At 41.9% G+C, this 23,141-nt stretch overlaps 1 protein-coding gene across 4 annotated transcripts in view; it reads right to left on the bottom strand.

Annotated features, from left to right (window-relative positions):
• The window catches only part of DLGAP4 (DLG associated protein 4), a 331,911-nt gene that overhangs the window by 15,276 nt on the left and 293,494 nt on the right, over positions 1-23,141 (bottom strand). Inside the window, exon 1 of one of the 4 annotated variants that reach the window (XM_082225882.1) lies at positions 20,742-20,895. The exons of 2 other annotated variants lie outside the window; for them this stretch is intronic. The gene's annotated coding sequence lies outside the window, so the exon portion shown is untranslated. Of the gene's footprint in view, positions 1-20,270; positions 20,472-20,741; positions 20,896-23,141 lie in introns of those variants that run through there. One more of the 4 variants, XM_082225881.1, reaches the window with a different exon arrangement.

The raw sequence follows: 23,141 nt of genomic DNA on the forward strand, positions 1-23,141 counted from the left end.
GATTTAACAATATGAAACCCATTGACCTAAACATATCACTTGCAAAAATACCAAATTTAGACTTTTCCATTTGAAGGGCCTGGGTGTCTTTTATACAGTGTTCCATCTGTTCCACCCTAAGAATTATGTCTGCTCTCCATTAGACACAGCAAAAACACTGCAAAGTATGCTGCAGAATGGATTTCAAGTACCGTATTTTTCGGTCTATAACACGCACCCAACCATAACACGCACGTAGTTTTTAGAGGAGGAAAATCCATAGGCATGCCACCCATAGGCATTCCCTCCATAACACGCACAGACATTTCCCCTTACTTTCTAGGAGGAAAAAAGTGAGTGTTATGGTGCAAAAAATACGGTAAATTACTATCATAATGGCAATTCCCTCAGTACTCACACAGCTAATATTAAGCCATTTTGCAATATTTGCCTCTTAATGCCCTCATCTGTAGAGTTGTACAGTGTTTCACTAAGGCTGTGATCCTAAACACAGCTACTTGACAATAAATTCCATCAAGATTTGCTTCTGACAGGTGTGCTTGGTACCAGTGACAAATCTGGTATAAGGTATTTGATTTCCAGTGACGAGCTGCCCTTTGCTAAGCCTATTACAAGTTAAGATAACATAATGTGCAAGTACTGAGAGAGAGACTATTAAGAAGGTCACATTTCACATGGATAATTTGCTCATATTCAAGGGAAATGATAGCCTTCATTCTGATGGGACTGATTTCAGGGAATCCAAATGCTTGCTTGAGCTTGGAACAAACCCATGTACCTTTTAACTCCATGCCACCTTGCAGGCACTTTACTATTTTTTGCTGCAATGGCTTGGTACCCCTTTAATCAGATGCAGATTATTCAAAGATTTGGCTCTGCCTGCAAGTCAGACAAACAGGGTGCACCCTAAGCATTCTTGATTCCATTCATCTTTCAGTGAAGTGGATTGTTAGGCAACTGGTACAGAGGCTGGGAGACTTAATAGAACATTAGAATGCAAAGGTCCTCTTTATAATACAATGTGTTCCTTGTAGCAACCACCCACAGAGATGGATACAAGGTGGCAAGTGCTTAAAAGGTGTGCTGGTTTGTTGTGTGGTCTAAACAAGCTAGTGTTATATTGAATGTACACTGAGTTTCTCTTTCTATGTTCTTCTATCCACCATGGCAGAAGAGAGGCAGAAACATTCATTTGAGCCTTGCCCATGAAACACCCAATACAAGTATGGTACATCTGTACTAGAGAACAACAATTCATTAATCAAAAATGATTTCTAAAAACTATTTTGGAAGGCACACACAAAATTGGGTTTAGATTTAAATAAATGTTTCTATGGCAATAGCTACTCTCTCAAAATAGAATTTTATTGCTCACTATGAAACACAGGAATGATTGCAGCTTTCTAAATTTAGACAGGGGACCAAGATAATCAATTCCATTTTAGAATAATCCATATTTTTTCAGTGATGAAAAGATCTCTGCTTGTTCAGCCTTTGAATGCCTGAGCCTCTACTGAGAATACTGGCTGAAAAGTCTTTAAATATATTTTAAATTCATTAATTATCTGCAATATGCAGCACCTTAAAAAAAAAAAAGTCTGTTCCCTAAAGCACATAAATGAGATTCAGGACTGGTGACGTTTGCCTTTGTACAGGGCAAAGCTGCAAAAATTGTTTGCTTCTGTTGCTACAACATCAAAGGAGGAATAGTAATCAGTATGCAGCCCAAGACACCTCTATTCCCAATTAGTGATGACAGCAGTTCTAGAAATTGTGATGACAGCACAGAGCATAAGTAACAAGATTCTGTGAGAAGCAAAGAAACTGGGAATGTATAGATGAAATACTGGGTTGGATTCCAAAATCCAGTCGGTGGAGTTGTTCTGATGTAAAAGGCACCACTGGTGTCTGTAATGCAAATGGAAAGGAGGCATTGTACTGACAATTCACCCCCTCCATTACAGCACCCCCATCACCTCTTACGCTGTGCTGGAGGGTCCACCAACGTTTCAAAGCAGATGGGTGTGTGTTCAAGGGGTAGTGTTGATAAAATCAGTGAGAAATAGCACCTAGCACCTTCCATTAGTTGATCCTCCACTGGATCAAAGACCAGTCATGGAAGGAGTCCTGTGACTGAAAGGGCAGCTTTGGATCCATTCTGCTATATAACCTTATACTTCCCCCACTGCAGCCTACCATCTCATAATTTCCAAATGAATGAGAAGATTCAACAATCCCAAGCAGCAGCTGCTACTAAGAATACAAGTCAGTTTCTTTAAATCAATTTTTCCCCATTTTGCTACGCTAACTAATGTTGGATAATGGCTACGTTTCACCTTAAGGCAATTAGCAACATCTCCTTATTTTTGGAACAGAAGATCAATAAATCCTAATACTTATAAAAGTTTCTCTTCTTCTATCTTTACAGGCAACATATTTTATTTTCCTCTGGGAGCTCCCACAATAATTTCATCAGCCTACAAAAGGACCTGACCTACATTCTGCCTCTCCCGTTGCTAGGGCCTATATCAGGTTTCTTAACAGCTAACTCTTATTTCGGCTACCTTGATTTCTTTTTCTGGAATATCTATTTGTCATTGTTTAAAAAAAGAGAAACAAGCCAGCACTTTTGAATTATTCCCAAGGAAGTTGGCCGCAAGCAAAGGAATATTCATAGTAAATCTTTGTTTCTATTATCAACACACCTATTTTCATTACTTTGGAAGAAATGCCATATCAGTATTATTTGGGGATGGAGGTTATACCTTGGAGTAGATGGTGGGCGGTGCAAGTGTAATTTTTGTATGAAGAGGGATGCATGTAAGGAAAATCAGTGTGGTGTAGTATTTAACAAGTGGGACTAGGAGTGAGGAGACCCAGATTCAAATCCTCTCTCAACCATGAAGTTCACTGGGTGCCTTTCGGACCAGCTGTTCTCCATAACATTCCTTGGTGGTTGGTCAGGCTGGGAAAACAACAGAGTAGGAGATGGGGAGAAGAAGAAAAGGCTGCATACTACATCTTGAGCGCTTTAGAGTAAGGGCAGCATAAAAATGTAATTAAGTAAAATACTGTCCACCTACAGTAAAATGGGCTGGAAAAGAAGAAAGGAAAGAACTGGGAGCTCGCTTAAGAGTGTGCTCTTGATTCTTTCATTTTAAGTTGGGTAACCTGATATCATGGTGATGTCATGCGACTGACAGGTGGATGGTGCCACCCACTTGTCAAAATAGCCACAGGGGTGGGGGAGCTCTTCTGGCTCACTGGCCAAATCCTGTTCCCCACTGCTGATCTAGCTCTTCCTCCATCAGTGCTAACACACACACACCAATGTGATCTTTTAATGCATAATAGCAGTGAGCTGGTTCTGTCCCAACCATGAGTCACTCTAAACACAGGATGAAAGAAGCTTCACTTGGATGCCCGGAAAGGAAAAGAAAAGCTGCTGGAGGGAGCTGAGGTTTTGAGCAGTTACTTACAGGATATCATAATTTGCTCGATGAACTCTACTCAGCTGATTTCAATGTCCTCTGCAGCAGGTATCTTCAACCTTTTTAGACTCATGGTCCACTTTTAACCCAAACATACATGCAACTGACACTCAGCTTTCTCAAATTCAGGTGCAGCTGCTGGTGTCCTAAACCAGTGCCTGGGCATGGTAATGGACTGTATGAAGGCAAATGAACTGAAACTCAATCCAGACACAATTGAGATAATGTTGGTGGGTGATTCATCACCTGAGTGAACGGCTTTCAGACCTATTCTGAAGGGGGCTGTACTACGCGCTAAAGAATATCAGAGACACAGTTTATAGGTGTTTATTCATCCAGCATTGCCATTACAGTCCTGAGTGGCCTCTGTTGCCTGGAGTATCTTTTATCGGCTATTACCATATGTAAATTGAGATAACGTAGCTACAATTAACCATGCACTGACAACCCATCTATATTGCAGTGAGTTGTACAAATGGCTGCTTCTGTTTTTTACAAGGGGCTGCTTTTAAAATAATTTGGAAACTGCACTTAATCCAAAATAGGCCTGTATCATTATTAACTGGACAATTAGCTCATATTATGCTAGTGCTTCATTAGCAGCACCAATTGCCAAGCCTGTCTCCAGACACAGTTAAAAGTGTCGGGCAACTGAAACCTCAAGATCTGCTCCAGGTGGCTGTCAAGGAGTGGGCCTTCTTAGTGCTAGGATTCCTGTTCTATAACACTCTTCCCACAGAAGCTCATCTGGCACCTTCTTTAAGTGCATGCAGGTGAAGACTTTTCTCCCAGGGTTTAAAATCCAATTTTAAAGTATTTAACTAAAAATATACAGCACATAAACAGTGGTTAACTGTTTCTATTATCCTCTCTGTTGGAAAATGTTTATGCTGCAGACTGTTGATTCTAATACTTTGTGTTTATAGTATTTTATCATTTGCATTGTGAGCTTAGGAAAGAAAAAAAGTGTTATTGGGTAATGTTATATAATCACAGGAATAAATGCTCTCTGAATAAACACTCTGAACAAACATTGCATAGTGTGGAAACATTATAGACCACAGCTGAAAAATCATGCCACCAGCATATTAAGATAGCAAGTGAACAATTTTGGCAGAAGAGAGCAGATAAAATTCTTAAATCATGTGCCATTAACCTTCAGGGGCTTGCTTTTTCATTCTGGACTACGTGTTTAAACTCTGCTCAGTAAGGAACCCAAAGAATGACCACGCTAGGACAATTTTCTCCTTGGGAAGGAGTGTCACAATTAATAAGAAACTATTTAGACATTCAAGCTACCAAGCCATCACCTGGAACACAGTTATTCAAAGAGCAAACACTAAATTTTATTTTTCTAATATTGGAAGCCCTTTTGCATCCACCCTATTAATTTAGAGCAGGTTTACAATCTGCAAGCTGCTCTGAAGACTGTGGTTCTCACTTGGAATCCTAGTTTAAGTTAGCATTTCACTCGAAACAGCAGTAGCGGACATTGCAAATACCAGAGATGCTGACTCAGCATTGCCTTTGTTAAATTAAATGCAAAGTTTCCCTTGCTTGCCACAGTTTGAGTGATCACCCATTATATGCCCTGTACAGAACCAAGGAGTGTAATTGTATCCGATGTGGCTTTTGCTCATGAAAAACTATCAAGGGTGAAGAATTTTGCATCAAGGCCAGAGCTTCCTTTCCCTAATCTCCAGAAAGGAAAACTACAGACAGATGGGTCCAGTCAACAGCAGGAAAGCACGAGTCAGTTTCTAGGAAACCACATTAAATTTAATTAGCCATTGCTTCCCTATAATTGGGGAGAAAGTAGAGAAGTTTTAGATCCCTGCATTCCATATACTCTCAGTTGATAGATATTACAATTTAGAGAGATCAGCAAGGGAACATTTTCCTCTGCAAGAAAAAAAATACTGACTTTGCATTCTTTAAGAAATCAGCATTAACAGTTTTCATTGGGAGTTATGATGAAATTTCCTTTTGTAAGTTTGGATCATACTTTGCTACGATTTTGATCTTTATTGTGGTGCTCATGTTTTGGTGGAGAGGTGCAGAATTTGTTATTTTTAAAGTAGTGCTGGATGAGCTGTTTTCGGAACTTTATTATTCTCTTGGTTATTTTTTTCTGATTTTAGCTTTTTTCATTTTATGTAATTGCTGATTTGCTTTAAGGCATCTTTTTGTATAAAGCAACTAATACAATAAATAATAATTATCCTTGCTTCAGACATGCAGAAAGAAACCTTCTAATACTATAGAATGTTTTGAAACAGTCATAGACCAGCATTGTTTTGCAGTAAATCTCCCTTTCTCCCTGTCTCTCTGTTTTTTAACTACAGGCCTCAACAATGTTAAGAGCATCATTAGTTCCTGTGTAAGTAATTTTCTTTTAAATTTGTTATTCTTTTTTTAAAAAAGCATAATTTGGGCAGTAACCTGAAATGCACTGAGAAGTCAAAGCTGAAATGGAGACTCCTTTCATTCATCTGACCCTCTTGGAAGTGAGCAGGGCTGTCTTAAGCATATGCAGTGCCAGGGTGCAAAGATCCGCCCACTGCCCCCCCCAGTTGCCCACTCCCAGGCGTGCAGGAGGTTGGAGCTGGCCAGCCGCCCCCGAACTTGCGGTGCAGAGCCTGTTGCAGCGCTCTGACCAACGAACGGGCTCTTCCCCGGACTCAACTCTCAGGCCCCAGACTCTCGGCCTGGCGCCCCTGAGAACCTGGCGCCTGAGTGCCCCATACCTATTGGTAAGACGGCCCTGGAAGTGAGTGTACTCCACAAACTTGACATGAGCCAACAGTGTGACGCAGCAGCCAAAAAAGCCAATGCAATTCTGGGCCGCATCAATAGGAGTATAGCATCTAGATCAAGGGAAGTAATAGTGCCACTGTATTCTGCTCTGGACGCGGGTGGCGCTGTGGGCTAAAGCCTCAACGCCTAGGGCTTGCCGATCGAAAGGTCGGCGGTTCGAATCCCCACGGCGGGGTGCGCTCCCGCTGTTCGGTCCCAGCGCCTGCCCACCTAGCAGTTCGAAAGCACCCCCGGGTGCAAGTAGATAAATAGGTACCGCTTACCAGCGGGAAGGTAAACGGCGTTCCGTGTGCGGCTCTGGCTCGCCAGAGCAGCGATGTCATGCTGGCCACGTGACCCGGAAGTGTCCCCGGACAGCGCTGGCCCCCGGCCAATAAATGTGAGATGGGCGCACAAACCCCACAGTCTGTCAAGAATGGCCCGTTCGGGCAGGGGTACCTTTACCTTTACCTTTTATTCTGCTCTGGTCAGACCTCACCTGGAGTACTGTGTCCAGTTCTGGGCACCACAATTCAAGAAGGACACTGACAAACTGGAACGTGTCCAAAGGAGGGCAACCAAAATGGTCAAAGGTCTGGAAACGATGCCTTATGAGGAACGGCTAAGGGAGCTGGGCATGTTTAGCCTGGAGAAGAGGAGGTTAAGGGGTGATATGATAGCCATGTTCAAATATATAAAAGGATGTCACATAGAGGAGGGAGAAAGGTTGTTTTCTGCTGCTCCAGAGAAGCGGACACGGAGCAATGGGTCCAAACTATAAGAAAGAAGATTCCACCTAAACATTAGGAAGAACTTCCTGACAGTAAGAGCTGTTTGACAGTGGAATTTGCTGCCAAGGAGTGTGGTGGAGTCTCCTACTTTGGAGGTCTTTAAGCAGAGGCTTGACAACCATATGTCAGGAGTACTCTGATGGTGTTTCCTGCTTGGCAGGGGGTTGGACTCGATGGCCCTTGTGGTCTCTTCCAACTCTATGATTCTATGATTCTATGAAATGCAGCAAATGTTCAGCCCCCTACTCCATTCCCAATGACACAAAGATACTGAAAGCTTGAGTTGAGCAGTCTCCAGCAAAAATTTACTATGTGAGCCAGACATGTTAGAAATGTGCAATTTAAAGCAACACATATCTGGGTAGGAAATATGAATGTCAGATTCTGATTGCAGAGACACATTTTTCCACTACCCAGCATTATTCTAAGCATTCTACACTGGACAACAGAACATGAAAGGGAGGTATTTTCTTGAGTGTTTTATTTGTGCCCCAGGAAAAGTTTTCATATATTTTTTAAATAACAAGGTTTAATGTACAATCCAAGTTTCAACTAACAAAAGACAAGCATCAGATAAAAGCCTTTCCCAAGCATACCTAAGACTATGACTATATCCCAAATGGCAACAAGCCAAATCTTTTTACAGCCCAATTTCTCCTTTACATGAGACTACTACAAAACGTTTCCCTAGATTCAAAACATTAAGACTCTCTGCTTCAAAGTTTCAGACAGGAGAATCTTACAGACGTTCTGCCAAGTAATTAGAAATGCTTTACATATGTGTCTATGGAAGATGCTCAAACATGTTTAGTGCACTTCCAGTCAAAGCAACAAACTCATTTGCACAATGCACAAGCCTGAGCTACAGCTGTTTTTGAAGATATAACACTAAACAGCAAAAGGCTGGCAGTAAGCAAACGCTAACAAATGTTTCTACTGCCTCAGTCAATTTAGGGGATCCAGCTAAGTAGGAAATTAGACTGAAAGGTCATTTCCTCAATGTGACATTCCTGAGACTATTATGTGTCTACTTTTTTCATTCCAATGGTCGAGTCAGATCCTCCCCCCTTCCTTTTCTGGTAATGGGCTTTCATCCTGCCAGTATGAATTTGGAGTCTGTTCCTTGAGTTACTAATTTTTTAGACTTTCATAAAGAGCAAGTAGCTTCTAAGAAGTTTTGCCACCACCGCCATTTAACCTTCAACATAAAAGGAGCTTTTAAATCCAGAGTGAATCAAGCAATACCACTGCCTCAAACATTCTCAAACATTAAGTCAGAAAGGCTAAACTAGTGCCTACAGTTATTTACAAATCTTGTTTGCAGAGGCATATACATAGCAAAAAAGAACAAAGCATTGTAGTTAACTTCAGAATGAACAAAGAACTTGCTGCAAACCATTTTGAAAGCCAAAACGACCTGTTTCTTCACGTGTAAACGTTACAATTTCTGAGAGTAGCTCCCTCTTTTCTCATTTAGTTAAGAAAACTTAGACAAAACAGGTTTATTTTCAATATTCATATAATCACAGAATTGTAGTATTGCAAGGGACCCAAAGGGAGCTCAACAGCTTTCAGAATGCTAGTCTGGTGATTTATTTATCCTCCACCACTGCAGCTTTCCTTTTGGAACTATAAACTATCAAGACATCTTTCTAAATGTCTGTGCATTTCCACACAAAGCTATCAAACCTTGCTCTTGTACTCCAAAATAAAACACAAAAGAAGGTTTTTTCTTAACCTGAACATACAGGCACACAACACAAAGCAAAACAAAAAGAGGCAATGTATAGGATAGGTCTGCCTCAAGACTCAGCTTGATACATGGATAGTTAAGAAACTCTGAAGATAGCACCACAAATCTGTAGCTATTGAAAATGTAGGCTCACCTAAACTTGGAACTTACCAGTGTCACTCGGGATGAGAAACTAGCAAGAAAGCAACAGAAAACCTCAGCCCTATAAACAGCTACATTGCTATCTCCAAGGAGACCATCAGCAACATAATAATGAGACTACAGTGACCAACAGCTGTGATGTATCCTTTATTTTCTTTCTAAAAAGAAGAAGAAGAAAGGAGATGGCTATTTGCTTCTTGCCAGTGACTTCCCTTCCTCTTCCCACCCCATGCACACTGAAAATTATCTTCCAGTCACCTAGCTACAGAAATAAATGTAGACACCACCACCCCAAAATCAGAAATAGGAATTGTACTTCATCCAGCACCTTCCACAAAGAAAAGTACATGAATGTTTCTTTTGAAACAAGTTATCACACTTAGCTATACATAGGAGCAGAGTGGTTCATTTCCAAAATGGCTTTACTTAATATCATATCAACCATTTTAAAGATTTGTTGCCAAATGCTTTTTCAGCCAGGCAACAGCATATCACAAGGGTTTGCAAGCCGTGGCTTTTATGCCAAGAGCTGTTCCTCCAAGACAATACCTTCCTTCCACCCATTTAAGTGCCGTCTTATGTTCTGTGTGACACAACACTATCTAAATGTGGCTTTACTAACCTGGTGCCTGCCATATGCTTTGAACTACAACTCTTACAGCACAGCTGAGGCTGATAAGAGTTGTAGTCCAAAACACATGGAAGGCACCGGGTTGGCAAAGACTGATCTGAATGCTAACAGATGTTTCTTGGCATTAAGATACAACCTGTTGTGCAGGAATCAAACTCTGAGCCTGGTTATACCATGGCACAGTAGTCAGAGCCCAAACATTCCGTTTCTGGCACAATTCATAGATCACTTGAAGATTCTATTAATAGTTTAGACAAGAATGTTATGCTTGCAGAAAACCAACATCCCAAATAACTTGACTTTTAAACATTCAGTACAAAAAGCTCCTGGGAGATACCAACTGCTTCCATACAGGAATCTCTCCCTCTGTTTATGGATATAATGGGGGTGGGGGTGGTTAGAGGCACTAAAATATTGCCAGTTTTCACAACTGTTAAGAATGGCACTTATTAAATGCAAATGAGAGATACTTTTTATGGATACACCCTTAAATACTGTATACAAATCTAAACAGTTACTGACTGGATCATTCCTTTTTCCAAAATACTACTTTTCAGTACATGTGTACTTAATAAATATAAAGAAGTGAACAGGAGATGGGTGAAGTAGAGAGACACATCTTGTTAACTAAAACTTGTATCTCCAGGAGAGTTTGAAAGATGCATTAGGAAAAACATCAAATTTGTTTTCTTGGGCATGTGCCTGCAGATTACAGACATGCACTTTGAACAGTTTTCTAGACTCTTCCCTGTAGTCACCTAAAGAATTAAACACAGAGGAATGTAACATGATAAAGTCACTAAGCAGCTTGTGAAAAGCGACTGAAAGACAAAATACTGCCAAGCATACTTTTGGAAACACAGGATATTTGGAATTCAAAAGACAAGAGGAAATATGTTGTTTTAGGGCTGGTGGAATGAGCACCATTTCACTTGGGCTTTCCAATTCTTGCGGGTTTCAGAATGACATAAAACTGCTGAAATCCCTTGAAGTGTCTTTGTTCCCAGCTACAACTATATGCTATCTCTTGGCCAACCAAATGGTTGGTACATTCCAAGAAATACAAACTGGGTTCCAGATGGCTGTTGCTTAGCAGCAGCCCACATGCTTAGTTGCTCAGGGAACAGGTTCCTTGCATTCTCATTAGACAGCTGCCTACTGAAACTGCTACGTAGTCCTGTCTGGGAAGATTTCTCATACTCAGCTACAAGCTGAGACAAGGATTTCAGTTAGAGCTACAGAATATGAATACAGCAAGTTAAAAAAAGGGCTCCAAAGCAATCATCTGACCTCAAAATGGTTTTAAAGCTTGGACATGCATCTTATTTCATCTTACAAAGCAAAATGGAACAACGTTGCCACCAACATCTATTAAACACTCCAGACTGGAGAGTGTGTGATACAATTTGCCTGTAACAACGCATTATTCATCCAAACAAAAAACCAAAATAGCAACATGTTTGCCTGGAGCTATAAGCACTGATGATCAAAATGTTTTCAAAATATGGGAGCATCACCATGAGGAGACTAGGAAGACAAAGCACTCCTAGGATTATTTGGCATCAATATTTGCTAGCTTGCATCATATATGATATTTACAATTTTCAGTGCAACATAACTGTGAAATGTTTGATATCCAATGAAGGACAACAGTGTTGAAAACAACTTTTTTTTCATTCCAGACTGATCCTCTAATGCATGCAGATGCAGGATGAAAGATAGACAACAGGACTTTGACTAGAGCCTCCTTCATAGAGGTGGTAACATAAATGCTTTCTGAGCACAAAAGGGCAACAGCATAGAGTACTGGACACAGTTCACAGACAACTTAAACACCAGACAGGACTGATTCAGTGTATTACTCACCCATAGTATTACTTGGTTAAATCAAAAACCCTAGAATTCCTTTTATTTTCTGTCATACATATGAGATATAGGGTTAATACCTTTAAAATTATCTTAACAATGATTTCCATAATGGGTCTTTAAACCAAGTTACTCAGTATTTGTTCAAAAACCTTTATTTGCATAAAATACCCTCAGTTCATCAACAGCAGCATCTGAGTTTTTCGCATTGGTGTCCAATTAAGCACCCCATACTTAGAATTACGTGTCAAGTTTCCATGTCCCATTACACTACTGAGGATAACACAACTGGATACTAGGAAACCAGGCTTACAGATTTAAGACGCACAGCGAGGAGAAAGGAAAACACTGCAATTTGATCTTGGATGCCTTCATGCAGTTTCCTTACCAACTAAAGTTTTCATGAAAGTTAACTTTAGGCGACAACGCTACCCACAGTTACATGGGAGTAAGCCTCATTGAATTTAAATAGGAGTTACCTCCAGGTATATAATGCATTAGATTGTAGATGTAATCAATAAGAAGAACTCCAAAAGTGCTTTGTAGTCTTCTGCTTTTAGAGCAAATATTGAAAAATTTATATTGCTGCTTGGTGCATTCAGTGGGTTTCTGTCCAGCCTTCAGTACAAACATTGTTCCCTTTCTCCAACAACCTAGTGTATGCCCACTGCATGTTTGGAGGTGCATGTCTCCCCTCTACATTTTACATACTGACCACAGCAAATGCTGGTGGACACACAATGTCCATTACAGAAGCGTAAAACTAATGGAAACAAGTTATTTGGAACTACACTGGATACAACCCAAAGTTTCCAAATATAGAAAAAGTGCAGAGATAGTCTATGCCTAGCCTGAAAATGATAGTATTATTTCTAATGGACAGTGCTTACGACTAAGCGCCAGTCAAGTGCCCAATGGATTGAGAGCCTGAAATTGCAGAAAGAGGTATGTCTTACCTTTTAAGCATCAAGCAATAGGAAAAAACTGTACACTTACTTGCGATGCAACTAATCCTACCATCACACTGAATGACATCCAGCAGATTTTCAAAATATATTCAACTGGAAGTAATACTTATGAGAGTTCTTCATGCAAGAGAAACACATCAAAGAGCTTTGCCAGAAAAATAGCATTGCAAGGTCCTTGAGAATGAAAATGAAACCCATTTGTCCACTAATGTTACATAGCATTTGTTCATTTTGAGAATGCAAACAAATTAAAAATACAATCTCATCCAAGGGAAGACAAGTTAGAATTGAAGAGTCTTGAGCTATGGATTCTTTCATAGTGTGGGAAGGCAGAGGTAGGCATGATTCATGTAAAGGGCTTTTTAATCAGTTCCCACTCTGGATGGTTTTTAGAAACAGCATTCTTTTAAAAATAAAAAGAATAAGCAGGAGTTTCTTCATGTTATTATTAGGGAAGCCCATCAAAAGCGATTTCCTTTTGTTTGGGGCTTGCTTCCTGACTCACCTCTGATCCTTGTTTGTGAGAAGTGCTAAGAGGTTGGGAACCCCAGATTAGATCAAGACCACATGGTGCAGGCTTTTAAAAAACCCTTCTCTCCTGTGCCATTTTCCTTATCTAACTTGTTCTCCCTCTTGAAGCAAAGGCACATGTTCCTCGCCCCACCCCAGGCAAATGCTAGCATGGGAGCAGCAACTTATATTGTGAAAATACAAGATAGATTGATTTAAAACCTTGCCAGTACTACAGCCTCAATCGAATGGGAATGGGGGCTTCCCCATGGCTGCATTTTAACTCAAAACCACAGGAGAAGTTGTTGATAAATGGCAACTATACTATCTCTTAATTTTCCTAGTATGCGGATACTGTTTGTTATTGTAACTTCTTTTTTTCTATTTATAATTTGTGTTTAGAAAATTCAATAAATGTGTTTGTGGAGGGAAGCACAGAGGAAATCTGATCATGGATCTCCCACTGCCTTGTGTAGTTTGGTCTTCACAACGCCTTTTCTTCTTATTAAAAATGATATGAACCAATATTATTTAATAATCTTTTGAACATATGCCCATGTCACACAATTTGGAATGCGGAGATTTCCATGTTAGACTGGAATAACAAGAATGTAAAGTGATGACAGCATCAAAGTAAAATTGCTCTAAGCTCCTATGTATGCATGCGCCCCAACTATGCTAGAATGTTTTTGAAGTTGGTTCCCAGCCAAAATGTGCCAAATTCAAGTTCAAACTAGCTGAGAGGGGAAAAACAGAGTGGTGTGATGTATGCATCACTTTGCTAAGGCACAATACCTGTTATTCTTAAGGAGGAGGTAAAGTAACACCCTGGACCCAGGGTATTTGACAGCTACTGTCTAGTTGCCGATACACCCTTTTGGGAGATAGTGACTGAGAGGGTAGTGACAACCCAACCCAAGCACTTGGAAGAAACCAATTATCTGGACTCATTTCACTCTGAGTTCACACCTGGTTTTGGAAGTGAATCAGCATTGGTTACCCTGACAGGGACATGGTAGTGCAACCCTGGCATTTTGCTTGAGCTCTCAGTAGCTTTTGATAACGTAGTCACTGTATCATGCTAGACTTGCTCAGAGGGTTGGAAGTAGGAAACACTGTGTTACAGTGGTTCTGCTCCTACTTTTAGGGTTGGTATCAGAGTAGCACTGGATGCTTGTACCTTGGCGGCTCAGCTATGGAGTAAAACAGAGTCCCATATCATCTTCAGTGCTGTTCAGCGTCCATATGAAACTGCTAGAAGCCGTCATTAGAGGATCTGAAGCACAACAACATCATTATAGTGATAATACTCAGCTTGATTTCTCCATCTGAATCAGGCATGGCCATACAAGTTCTGGATCGGTGTCTGGATGTGGATTGGTGTTTGGGCACAGCAATGGGCTAGATAAGGGTCAATAACCTGACGTTGAATGCTGGCAAGGGTTCTGAAGGAGTAGGTATGTAGTCTGGGGGTGCTCCAGGAACTATTTTTGACTTGGAAAGCCCAAGTGGCTGTAGTGGATAAAAGCATCTTTTACCAGCTTAGTGAACTATGCATACACAACCTCAAGACTTGATTCCAATTTGCTAATGGGCCAGGTTTAAGGTTTGGTATCAACCTACAAAGCCATAAATAATTTGGGACTAGGAATCCAAAGGAACGCCTTCTCCTGTACAGACCTTCCTGGTCATTAGGGCCATCTGCTGAGATCTTTATGGTTATGTGGAAGCTCATCTTACAGCAACCAGGAAGAGGTTTTTTTTTCCTGTGCATTGACAGTGCATGCTGAAACTATATGTCTTTACTGAAGGCTTTGCTGGCTATTGACAGCAGTCATTTGTCATAATTTTTATGTTATATTTTGAACTGCCTACCAAAGCTGTTAAGTTTATTTTGCTGTTATTGTATTTTAATGGATTTTATTGTAAGCTGCCATGAGATGTTTTTATGATATGTGGTATGCAAATAGATTAATGGATGCAAGGTTAGAAAATGGGGAATGTCCTGGTGTCAGCTTCTTGGGCTCTTCATCAGATCCCCCCCCCACACACATACAGAAGTGCAGGAAGACACCTGGTCATATCAGAGACTTTAACTCCCAAGACACTCCTGCAGGGACCCTGGGAAGCCAGCTGTGGATGTTATACAATCCATGACATCTTCCAACCCTTCTGTGACCTATATGGATGAGAAAACCAGCACAGGCTGAAGAATCTGGTACATGCAGGGTGTATAGATTTGATGCACTGCACCAGTGTCACAGACCCCCAAGACAAACACGGATGCAGTTTATTTAAATTCCTTCTACCTCTCTAATAAAAGGGTATTAATAGGCCAATTATTCCCTATAACTCACTTTTCTAGCTTCGTTACCCAAGATTGAAAAAATGAATAAGCCAGTTTTTACAACCACACTAGCTCATCCTTTACGACATGCAGCAAGTCAAATCACATTAGCGTCTGTGACCTCATCACATTACACAGGTCTTGGCAGAGAGTCCAATTCATCATGTGAGTAAACATGACGGCTGCAGACTCTGAGATACTTATACAAGGATTGTTGAAAGGAAGTGAATCGGAAGTGCTTCTACCGTGTCCTACGCTCTTCAACAAGTGAAAATGAAAACTTGGAAGAGCTTAGCAAGTCTGCTACTAGTCTGTACAGAGGCCAAAGTCAATCATGTATCAAATGCTGCCACTGGAACTCAGCCTAACAGATATTTAAGACAGTGCACAAACAAATGTTTGTTAACAGAGCTTCAGTCAATAAACAGCAGCTGAAGGTTTTTGAGCTTCTGCCACCTTCAGTAAGCATAGCTGCAAAAAAGAGGACATCTAATATTTGCCAAAGTGTGTAAGGCCTCCACCCAGCCCAAAAGTGTGTAAGTGCCTCCACCCAGCGCAAATTCCAGAGTTTGGGAAGAGAACTGCAACTTGGCTAGATACCATATTTAATTCCATTGAACCCACTGAACCATTTCTGCAATTTTGCAAAACCAGTCTAAAATGAGAAAAAGCTTAGATGCAGAACCAGACACCTCCTGTTCTACACATTCAATGATACCACAAGTTTGTGACATGACATCACTAACTGTTTCTGTAGCAACTGTTTCCGACAGAAATGAATCAGTCAAACAGGGGGTGGCCAATTAGAGAGCAGTAGAACAGGCTTTATAGGCACACAAAGACTTTGTAACTGACAAAAATAGGAAAGCAAATTATAGAACGTACAAATAACTTAATGAGCTCAATCTAATGGGTTTCAGGAATGCCTGCTATATTTAGATCTGCCCAACTGCATCTTAAAAAGCAAAACAAAAACAGTGTTCCATAATGGAAATGGTAAAAGCTTTAAAATACATTACTAGTTCCTGTAAGCTCTCTCTCTCTCTCTCTCTCTCTCTCTCTCTCTCTCTCTCTCTCTGTGTATGTGTGTACACACACACACACACACACACACACACACACAGAATACATGGAAATCTCTATAGCCTTTGTGGGGGGAAATCCCCTGGCTAGGAGAGCAAGAAACAACCTCCTGCTTGGCAGGGGGTTGGACTCGATGGCCCTTGTGGTCTCTTCCAACTCTATGATTCTATGATTCTATGATTCCTTTTCTCTGAATTCTGATTTCAAAGAATTTTTTTAAATTAAAAACTACATACTTCCAAAATTCGTTTCCTTGGGGTTTTGGGGTGAGGAGGGAAGGGAACAATGCCAATATATTAATCAGTACTGTTCTATGCCAAGTGAGCAAATAGCAGGTCCAAGCATTTCAAAGCATGAGAATAGAAATTAAAGTAGTATTTTCTTGTGCACAAGAGTTGCCTGGCACAGTGTCCTCTTTACAGCTACAGGCTGGGACCTACAAGGCAGAGAAAAAGCCACAGCAGTAGAACAGTAGGATGCTCCACGGGATTGGAGAAGGGCTGAGTGGCAGAAGACGAATGTGCTGCTCAGATGAGCTGATGATGAGCCAGGCATAGGCCCCTAAATCTGGATTCTGATATGCAGCTCTTAAGCTTAAGAATCTGGGGAATCACAACAAAAATCAACCCGTAATAAAATACCCAACAAGAATACGATCCCCAAGATATACTACTGAAATAGTTTTGAGGAAGGCAGAATAAAGAGGCAGACTGAACCAATGGGCTGCACTATCGTAACTTATACCACACTGACTCTTCTCAAATCCACAAACTCTGTCTTGCTCTGTCTTTAGTAGATGAGATTGCTTATACTACTCTTGTGTTCCATGGACACATGCAGGTGAGCAAAGCGTTTTTGAGAATGGTAATGTCCTTAAAAGCAACAACACAACAGACTTCAATAGTACTGCAGCACCTCAAAAGTGCCACCAATGAAGGCTTCTGATAAAATACTAAAGTCTTCTAAAGCTGAGAAACACCATGCAAATCTTATTTTATAATAAGTGTGTGTATTGAATGAGAGAGTACACCCTCAAGAACCCAAGATCCAGTAGAGAAAAGACAGAAACAGGACTATGCTCCTGTTTAGTTTTAGTAGCTCTAGCCAAAAGCTATACCTCACAACAAGTAATTAGGATTGTTAAGACCTCAGGGTGGAGTAGCAACTTTGCAGTTGCAAAATTAAGTGGCGCTGCACAGGGCTGGGCAAGGAAAAAACCCATTTCATGTATTGGCTATAAAGGACATACTTTGCAGCTAAAATTCAAGTTCATACAACGCTAATTTCAGATTGTCTGGAAGTTTAGCTCACATAATTGTAGGCTCTCACTTGTTCAGTTCTCAAGAGCTCTGGACTACAAGGCAGACTTATTTCAACAGCATCAAACATACCTGAAAGTATCTGCAGGAAAGTGTTATGGGTATGAGAAATCCCATTAGGAATAGTGTTGGTCTACATAGGAAATTTATTTTTAGTTATCACAACCTAAACTTTGGAGACAACATCCTGTAGTACAGAAGTTTCACAGTGCAAGGGGGAGCAGTTAAGGCAGTGTATAAAAGTAACAGAAGAAAAGCTGGAGCAAATTAATGCAAAAGGTACAGTGTTAATGCTCCTTTTATGAGCCTGTGACTTTTTTGTCCTATCCAATGATGAGAGGGAAGAAAGAACTGAAGGAATACAGAAACACTTACCTTATTTAATGATCTGTTCACAGACACTCAATCAAAGGGAGTGTAGCTAGAAATAGAAACTGCAGAAGAAAGCAGCCTCCAAACCTGAGATTGACAAAAATTACCTAAAAGCAAACTCAGCCGTCATAAAGGACTAGCCCAGTTCTGTCTTTGGACTCAAAAATATACCTCAAAGCTTGTGCTAATGAATAATGAGACACTACAGTGGTGCCTTGCAAGACGAAAAGAATTCGTTCCGCGAGTCTTTTCGTCTTGCAATGTTTTTCGTCTTGCGAAGCACGGTCCGTCGCAACTGCGCCTCTTCAAGCGGATTTTTTAAAAAAGCGCAAGACGTTATTTTCACCTTGCGAAGCAAGCCCATAGGGAAATTCGTCTAGCGAAGCAACGCAAAAATGGAAAACCCTTTCGTCTAGCGAGTTTTTCGTCTTGCGAGGCATTCGTCTTGCGGGGCACCACTGTACTGCATGCAGTTATTTCACTAGAAATCATGACTTCAGTATAAAGAACCAGACAGTTTGAACCACATTTGAGATAACATGAAATTCAATAGGCATTAAATACAAAGTATATTAACAACTGACAGCACTGTGGTCAGTAAACACCCATGATGAACTGAGTTCAAAGGAGTTTTATCCCCATGCTCTACATGATGAATTCAAGAAGCACATAGCATCCTATTCTGTAATGCATCCTGTAATGGAACCTAAACAAATATAACTGAAATAGCCACGTATTCTTCCTTGCTCACCCCTGCTTTTGCTTTTTGCTCCAGGGGCAGGGACCTGTCCTCTGACTTGCTGTCAAGTGCCATGTATGCCAAAGGAGGTAAGACAGGGCTGCAATCTGAAGTACACTTAATTGAAAGTGCACCCCACTGAACACAGGAGCAAACACAAAGTGTTGGAATGAGTAAAATACTGCTGCATAGTTATATGCAACTGAAATGCCTGCCAATGCGACCTTCCACTGACACCTATACGAAAGAAAAGCTATATATTTATGTAAGTAAATTCTGTATTTACAAACTGCAAGGGGGGGGGGAGAGCTCATGTAAAAGGCAAACTTAGATGGGATACAACTCAGAAGCAGCTAAAATACTGACAGTTACCGGTACCTAAATACCAAGCTGGCAAGACTGCTTGAAGCACCTAGTTTAAAGATGGGGACACAGGATTAAAGAACACAAAAATCTTCTTGAAATAATATAGAGCGACTGTAGGTTGAAGTTTGACTCATAATGTACATGCAACATATGTTTGGCAGGTAATCACTAACCAGTAGCATGAGTCAACTTTCCCTTTAAATTGTCTCAGTATCATAAGACTGGAAATGATGAAGGAGTATGCTAGAGGGATGGAGTGTGATTTTAGCCCAGTTTTTGCTAGCCTAGTACCCTTTAGATGTTTTAGACTACAGCTCCCATCAACCCCAGCCAGCACATGCACTACTAATACTCTAGAGATGAAGCAGATGATTGCTTTCACTTTTTTGCTTTCAGTTTTTGACATAGCCACAACCCTTGGGAGTCAAGCTCCTTTCACTCCTCCTAAGCTACCACACTTATTAAGAACACACGGTTAGCTCACCGGTAATTACATTGCAACACAGAGACACCATTAAAACACACCCTCTCCAAAACATTAAAAGCCTGAAAACGGCAAACTAGGAAAGTGACTTTACAGGTTTCTGAAGAATGAAAACAGAATTCTACATGCAATCCTTTAGGGCTTAAAATGACATGTCAAAACTGGCAATTGTAAAATATTTTCACTTTTTTAAAAAAGGCAGTCCTATATTGTAAAATAAGATCTCCCCCCCCCCCATCTTATAGGGGCTGTGGTTACAGTTTAAAGGTATCCTAGTAACAGCAGCAGCGACCAAGAAATGCCATTACTCTCCTGTGGTTTACCCCGGAAGTTTGTTTTTATTAATTATAATTATATACGCTCCCATCAATACACGTCCCTTGGGAGCCGATCACCAAAATTAAACCCAATTAAAAATCAAAAGTAGGAGAGATAGATAGATGTGAGAGAGAAAACAAACCCCAGCATACCCAAACGACCTCATTTCCCCTTCCACAAAGGCAGCCCAAAGCAGTCCCGATGCAACTACAGCGGCGACTTCCAACTACCGGGTGGCGGAATTTAAAAGGCCCCACTCCCAAATTCCTCTCACAACCCGCGTGCTTCTTCTTACCCTCGTGGGATTGAAGCCCAGAGTGGCGCTTCCCGGCTGAGAAGTTTCCATGGAGAGAGAGAGAGAGGGGAGAGGAGGGCAGGGTGGCCTTGCCTGGCTGCCCGCCGGCCCACGGGTGGCGAAGAGAGGCAGGGCAGGCGCCGCACCGCCAGAGGCAGGGGAGAAACTTTCCTTCGCCCTCCTCTGTTGAGTCAGACGCGCCGCCTCACCCCGAGGAGGGACAGTGGGAGGCGCTGCTCACAAGCGCCCTTCCTCCCCCCATTCACCTCCGCCGGCCTCCACGCTCGCTTCCCCGACGCGCCCCGCCCGGGCCCTGCCTCCCTCAGCCGGCGCCGAGGCGCTACTACGCCGGGGAGGAGAGGCTTCTTCCTCGCCCGGCCTGGCCTGGCTGGAAGCGGCACCGGGGCCGGCCGCGAGCCCTGCGTTGGCAAGGCGGGAAGCCCCGTTTCTCCGCAGGACACAAACGCCTACCTCGCCGCCGCTGCTTCGCGGCCTTGCCGTAAAGCCGCCCCTCAGCCCCTCCGAGTCCGGGGCGGGCGGGATCCGGGGCGAGGCCTGTGATGGCGAGACGCGGGTTCGAGGCGCCTCGCGGTTGGGGCCCAGCCCGGAGAGCAGCTTCACGCTTCCGACCCACGAGTGGGTGGGGAAGCGCTCAGGGACTCCACGGAGGGTTCCCCCCCCCCGGCCGCCTCTTCGGAGTGCAGTGGGAACGCTGCCATTCAGGCCTTTAATTACCCAATCTATGGCCTTTAAAACTGTGTAGGGGAGGGCGGTTACTGTTTTTGTTTGTTGCTAAGGTTTGCATTTTCGTTTAATTATATTGTCTACCGCCCTGTAATCCTCAGAGGAAGGCTAGTATGGGAATTTCAGGATTCTGTCCCAGCAGAATCTGTTTCACTGCTGGTGAGAAAGAAGGTGGGGGTCAGCATCTATTGGTAGGACTCTGGGCAATCTGCAGTTGAGATCATCAAGGATTTCTGACTTCCATTTTTTAAAAAACTGTTTTTGCTCTCCAAATAGGCTACCAGAATGAAGAAAACGGGGGGGGGGGGGGAGAGAGAGAGAGACCAGGAATGGCGTTTTGCTTCTGAAAATGAATTCATGGGCTGAAATGTATATGCTCAAAAAGTCCTTGATTGTTTTGACCTTGTTTCCAGCTGACTGGCCTCAAGGTGGCAAGGGGAGGGGGGGTGTTGATACACCCCTGGGTTAGGGGGTAGCCCATTTTTGGCAGACCTCCTCCTAGTGGTTTCTAGGATTTCCCAAAAATCCTGAGCCAGGTGGACCTTGGTTGATCCTGCATTTAAGATGCATTTACTGCTTTAATATGCTCATTGTTTGCTACCCTGGGCTTCTTTGGAAGGGTGGGATATAAGTTAAATAATAATAATACTATGACTTACATGTTTAAAACCTAATCTACACATGCAGAATGAGATGTTAAATTAGAATGCCACCACAGGCTTTGAACACTCCCATGCAAAAAACACAAATCCACCAACACAAGCTAGCATATCATGGAGAATGGACTGTAGTCTCACCCACTTCTCACCGTGTTAGTTCTCTCTCAGAAAGCTCTTAGCACACGTTGTGTGCTGTACTGGAAACCAAGACCAAGCAAGAAAGCATACACAGGATAATTTAGCACAGATTAATTATGCTGCAACAAGCAAGCGATTCCAACTAAGTCCTATTGCTTTCTGGCAGAGCAATTCAAACCCCATCTGGGCAAAGGCAAGGTGTGATGAAGCAGCAATCACCACTGCAACTGCAGCCTTGTTCATTGTTTACACCTGCTAGGACAGAAGGTGGAAAGACAGGCAGAGTGATCACGCCTGATGCCATCAGATTATGCCAGTTGGAATGGCTCCAGTGGATTGTAGTCTGCTCAGTCCTTCCCTGCTTCCACAACACCCTATTTGAGAGCTTTCCAAGTGCTCTGCTGCACTTTCAGTAGGCAGCACAGAGTGCTCCAGGCCAGCAGACTGACACAAGTCAGGAGACTGACACCAGCTTTTCTAGTCTTCGCACCATCCAGCACCCACCTCCCAGTGCAGCAGATCAGGAGTTTGGACTGTAACCAAAGTTTGTCATGCAACTGGTGGTGCAAGAGGTGTAGTTTTAAGTACATAGTGCATGTCAACCCACTCCTGTCATACGATAAAGTGACAAAAAGACTTTTGAGAACATAGTTACTATTTCTTCACGACTGACAATATCCTGAACCTCACCCCTATTTGAATTTTGACACTTTTAGTATTTTAAGTTTGCTTTATTACATGTGTACCCTGCCTTTCCTTCAAGGTACTCAGGGTAGTGTATGGGAGCTTATTCCATTTTATCATCATCTGCAAGGAAGGTGTTATTTATTTGATAGATTTATATTGTGCCCTTTCTCTAAAATGGAGCATAGGCAGCTTACAGCAATAATAAATTACCATAATCAAAAGAAAATACTCAAATAAAAACAATGAACATCTGTGATAAAACTGTAGAACCTCACCACAAATACTACTTCAACATCTGAATGCCTGGACAAGTTCAACTCCTTTTACTTATTTATTTTTTGCAGTGGCTGAATATCAAATGCCATTTGGGAGGGAATTTCAGAGGTGAAGGGCCACCACTAAAGTAGCCCTGCCTTATGTCACTTGTCCTTTCAAATAACAGTCAGTTACTCAAAGCCACCCAAGAGAGGACAGTTTTCTCAGATGTCTTGGTCCAAGTCCAACATAAACCATACAGATTCCCTAATGAACTGAATAGGCCAAGTAGGCCATGGTTAATCCTTTGTAGTGCTGCTATGCAGTCCAAGCAAGCTGGTATTTTTAATTCCAAAAGTAAGTAGTAAGGCATTTGCAAACCTCAATT

This window comes from Podarcis vaucheri (genome assembly GCF_965113315.1).
Source record: "Podarcis vaucheri genome assembly, chromosome: 6".
NCBI lineage: Eukaryota > Metazoa > Chordata > Lepidosauria > Squamata > Lacertidae > Podarcis > Podarcis vaucheri.